General features: G+C 38.1%; 1 protein-coding gene across 1 annotated transcript in view; it reads left to right on the top strand.

Annotated features, from left to right (window-relative positions):
- Positions 1–5,477, top strand: part of LOC117178632 — an 81,277-nt gene that overhangs the window by 74,210 nt on the left and 1,590 nt on the right. The window lies entirely within an intron of this gene.

Here is a 5,477-nt window from a genome sequence, read left to right as displayed (position 1 = left end):
ACACCATTGGATAGCTGTAACAGTTACGGAACACTAAAACGTCTTGCTCCAATAAATTCTCATGTGTACGCGGTCTGTAAATAAGTTGTGCCGTACAAAATTTTGTTATTTTTTATAAAACCCCTTCCTTGTTAAATGGGGATACGGAGTAATGTGACGACTGTCACATAAATTTCAAAAAGGAATGTTTTCTAAGTGATGCAATCAATCCATTCATTGCAAATTGCGCCGTGAATACCCGGCGGTCCGCGAGGATATGCTGCGTTGTTACAACTTTAGAGGCGAGCGAAGCAAACCAATCGGATCGGTAACATGTACCGATTCTTCAGTAATTTCCAATGCACCACTAATTTAATCTCGGTAAAGTGAATTTACATATCTTGCAGTATGTAATATATACTAGGGAATAGAGGTTTATTTTACTAAATAATAACAATTAAAATAACCTTATTTCATTGTGACATTTACGAAATGCTAAGTGATTTGGAAATTTTCACCTCTTTATTAAGAGCAGTTTATACTGTTAAGGTTACAAGAAACCCATTCGAACAGTATCCACGCCAAACGGTGCGGAAATTTTGTGATCAGAATTCTGTGCTCACTGGCAAGTTCATACTGGAAGAACCTGTAGAAGGATGCGTGTTTGACGTTTACGTGCTGTAGTGGATGAGACTCTACAAATGAAGGACCATACACGCCATCTAGCGTATAATCCAATCCCTAAGATAAGTTCATTCATGACGTCACACTTCGTCTAGATAGTTTTCAGATAATTAACTTTAAAAGTAAATGAGATGATAAAAGCAATAAATCTTGCTGAAAATTTCTATATAGGATCCTATATAGGAACCTATAGGTTTCAACTATAGGTGCCACCTATAGGAAATGACATAAGATCCTATAAAGGATCCTCTATAGGATTCTGTATAGGATCCTGTATAGAATGCTGTATATGTTTCTGCATGGGACCATATCCAGATGGGCAGTACTATTCTATGACATCTACGGCTGCGCAGAAGTTTTTTTGGTCCTCCAGGAGCACCTGGAGACATACATACCATTGGGTACCATGAGGTACCGTCAGTTAGGTACCATTAGGTACCTTATTAGGGAGTGTCCTATACAGGCACCTATATAGGATCCTCTGTCCTTTCCTATAGGTGGCACCTATAGATGAAACATAGAAGATCCTATATAAGATCCTATATAGGAACCTATATAGGAATTTTCACTATGGAAAAACAAACAGAAAATCATAAATAATGATTAGAATAATTATTTATGTATTTCTATTCGTTTTTTTATTGCTTTATTCATGATAGTGTGCTTAACGAAGAAATAGAAGATCGTACAAACAGTTAATATGCATTTTTTATTTGAACCACATTAAAATAACCTCAAAGGTGGTTTATGCTTGTCAACGGTTGATTAGGGGCCACCCATAAAAGACGTCCGCAAAATTTCCGAAATTTTAGAGTCCACCTTCTGCTTGTCTTCTTTTATATGATTTCCAGACCCCCCTCCCCTTAAAAGGCGCCCTAAACGCAGGAACACCCCCCTCTTTTTCATAGTTTTGCTTTTTTTCATCATCACCCTCTGGTAATACCAGATGGTCTTCCCCGGAATTGCTGGATGGTGTTTCAATCGCCTGAATCACTGCGGGAGAATTAGAAATCGCCTACATATCATCAGATAGAGGAATTTTAAGAAATGTACCTCATTAGATGGAAATTATTGAATTTAAAACAGTGAAAGTCCGAAAGTGGATTGATACCCTTCTTGTCTACTTCTGTCCTATTTTGAACCTTCCCTCCCCCACTCCGGAAGTCTTTTATGGACTTAGAGTACTTTAAGGTCGCCAATATGAATAACCAGAGCCCGGGTTTAAAGTTTAAGGCCATGTAACGAGAGGGTCACGTGACCAAAGCTGGACCTCAATTTTTCTTTCTCAACTTATGGTACGTCTAAAAGAATTGAGGTCTCGCTCTGAATATTTGGGAAATAAAAGAGAAGGCAATAAAGTACATGTCTCTGCTTTGTTCCGGTGGAAATTTTGAAAAAAAGTGAAACTGGAAGCTATATTGGCACTTTTTTCCCCAACTTACGTCCACATGGAATGAGATATCGTGTTAAAAATTTGGCACGCTAAACAGAAGGGACAAAGGAACTCGTCTCTTGTCCTATATAATTAGAGTTGTGAAAAAAATTTTTGTTTATTACTATTTTGAAGAAATACCGACCGTGCTGCAACACACTGCAAGCAATTTTCAAGGTTGTTAATGGGTCAGTTATGAGGCTTATTTTTATCAAGGTGGGACAAAACAACAAAAATCGCTCAGGAACATTATGCACAAATAATGCAAAAACTAATGTTTGGACTTGAAATGCAAATAAACAAATTTTGTCTGACATACGTATCGGCTGTGTCAGAGGAGCACTATCGCAGCGAGTAGACAAACTCCATGGACATAGGAAACAAGGGACTAGGCATGCCATTGCGGGGGTGATGCAATGAGGGGGGAGGTCCGCCACCTTTTGATGTCCCGCGACAAACATGGCAGCGCCCACATGTTTATATTTTCATGCACAGTTTGTCGGCAAAAATTCTCGTGCGCATAATCAAATGGCAAATCGTAAGATGGCGGCTCTACCCACTCATGGAATTCTCCCCCCTCCCGTGGATTCAACCCCGCTCGCCCAAGTTAGGATGACATGCCTAGTCCCATGTTTCCTATGTCCATGACAAACTCGAAGTTCTACGGGTCTGTGGGTAATACAGATTTCATGATTACCGACAGAGAAAGGTAGAAGCCAAAATCATGCGTAAATCCTAAATGCGTGGTTCGAGAATTCTTATGTTCATAAATAAACATTTTTCTTCTCCCAACTCTGTGCATTGTCACAAACGGTCTTTTAATATTTATCATTATTGTCCGAAATTTTTCATCTGAGTTATTGAAATTTTAATTTTTCAATATTGGTAAAAAAATATTGATATCAGGACTGCCTTAATCAGCTGGTACACTCGTTACATGGTCTTAAGGGTTAACTAGGGCCCAGGATGAACATATATTTATTCTTTTCCCAATACAAAATTTTCGTTCGAAAATGTAGTTTCCAAAGTTTACATGTCATTAAAACTAGAAAATAAAATTTTTTTTTTGTAATAATATTATTGTACGTTTTGCTAGAAGTATTTATCTTGATAATCAAAGAAGGTTTGAGACAAGGCAAAAATAAACGCTTTCAACGAAAATTATTCTCTTGAATTTAATTATGTTATCTTTAAAGTTGATCATCGTGTTGATCAAATTTAGTATATTATAAGAACGCGTAAGGGACCGTTTACGTATTACGCAACGCGTCTGGGGGGTGGGGGGTCTGCTGTATATACACATCCTCACGAAGTACTACAAGGGGACCGCACGCCTATGGTCGGGATAGTGAAAAAAAGCCCACAATCGCGATCGACTATCCTACAATTTGCATGTCTTCCCAGGTTGTAGTACTACGTGTGAAAACTTTAGGAAATACGAGATCATGTGATGCAAATTTTGAACCGGTATAAACATAACCTATTAATCTAGTTGTGCAATTGCAAACTGTTTGCGTTTAGTGGAAAAAAATGCTTGTGCAAAGTCTAAGTGCTAAAAACCTCGGGTAGAAAGGCACAGAAAGAGAGAGGTATTAGACGCAAAATCCTTAATATATATACTTACTTTCAGTTGTTTTTATATTCCACCTCTTGTTTTAATGACATTATTCATATCATTATATAAATTATACAAACATTATAAATGTTTGCGTGACAACAAATGACACTTTACATAACCAAACTTAACCTATAACCACACTCGATGCTCCATATCGGACGACAATTTCTAATTATATATTTTCGCTGAAGGGGCGCTCTAATCTGGGAAGTGTAACAAGCGGAACTGAGTTTACGCGCGAAACAGTCAAATAATTCAAATTATGAATGAAAGGGTTGACATTAAAACGTCCACTTGAAGATGAGAATTCAACGATGTTGAGTCCGTTTCCGCAGCGAAGGGTTTGGAAACCCAACTCCCGCGATGAAATCTCGTTCTGAAAATCTCCTAAATTGTTTATAAATAATCAATAGGTTTTTCAATTAATTAAACAGAAACCCAAAGTGAAATAACAATGATTTTATTTCTATAAAGTGTCTCAAAATGGAATTTTGTACAAAATTCGGAATCCCGCTCAAGAACGAGTCGCGCCCGTGTACAAAAATGATCTGATCTTTGAATTCGTCGCTGGCAGCTTCGGTACCGTCGCAGCAGTCCTCCAACTTCCCCCACATTTCCATACATTCTTACATTATTCCTTAGCCCTCATCCCTACTCCTGCATGATCTAATTCTCCTATCGAGTTCAACTCCTCGCATCTAACCTCCCGACCATAATGGTTGATTGCGTAATACCTCTGCTCTTCCAAGAAAAGCCATCGAGAGCGATGAAGTTTGAACGTGACATTTTATAAACAGAGATATTGTCGAGTGCCCGGAGGTCCCTACAAAACTCAAGCAGTTCCGAGACACTCAGTCGAGATAGTTTACATTAATGCCTAAGCCGCTTGATTCTACGCCGGCGTTTCGTTATTAAACCTAAATTATGTGTCCTGCTGTCGAAAAGTATTACATTACAGATTTTTCCCAGAAACCCTGTCTGCTCTTAATTAAGGTATGATTATAAGTTTCTCTCTATAACTTCAATCTTGAATATACTGTGACTAGATTACGGATGCACAGCTATCTTGGTACAGAGGTCAACTCCCGAACTCTGACGCGATCACGGATGCCCAGCTATCTTGGTACAGGGGTCAACTCCTGAACTTGCATATAAACGGCTTGGCCTCCAGGCGCCGCAGCATTCAATACTGTATTCTTGAGCGGGAAACGCTTTTTAAATAAGTACACATATTCCTATAAAAAGTCTCCAAAAGTTATGTCCTTTCTCTTAAACAATAAAGTTGTTTAAAAAAAGAAATTAGTGCAAAAGCAACTTTCACAGTGGCGACCATGACAGGACCAGGAGAATCCGTCTTCATAAAACCCTTGGACAGAAACCTTCTGAAAAACCTGAAACCTAGCTTCTGAGCTCCAGAACATCGAGAACTCAACATCCTGAAGGAAAGAAATCTTCTAGAACCCTGAGGATCTTCACGACTTTTCTTCAAAACCCGAAGGACTGCAAAGACGAAAGACTATCTCATTGCAGTGAAGACTAAAGATAGGGATGCAGAGAATAACTACATTTCTGATCTGGGTGACTACAAAATTTATCTAAGACAACACAAACAAATACACGTACATGAAAGGTGTTAATAAAAGTGTTTAAGAAAGTACAAATCCCAGACAGTAAGTACGCAAGTTGATAAAATTGAATGTCTCACATGAAAAAAGTAAATATACAAATATAAAATGAAACATATTGAAGTTATATAATATAACA

Source organism: Belonocnema kinseyi, chromosome 8, assembly GCF_010883055.1.
Source record: "Belonocnema kinseyi isolate 2016_QV_RU_SX_M_011 chromosome 8, B_treatae_v1, whole genome shotgun sequence".
Taxonomy (NCBI): Eukaryota; Metazoa; Arthropoda; class Insecta; order Hymenoptera; family Cynipidae; genus Belonocnema; species Belonocnema kinseyi.
Note: the sequence above shows the minus strand (reverse complement) of the source record. Positions and strands in the feature narration are given on the sequence as shown.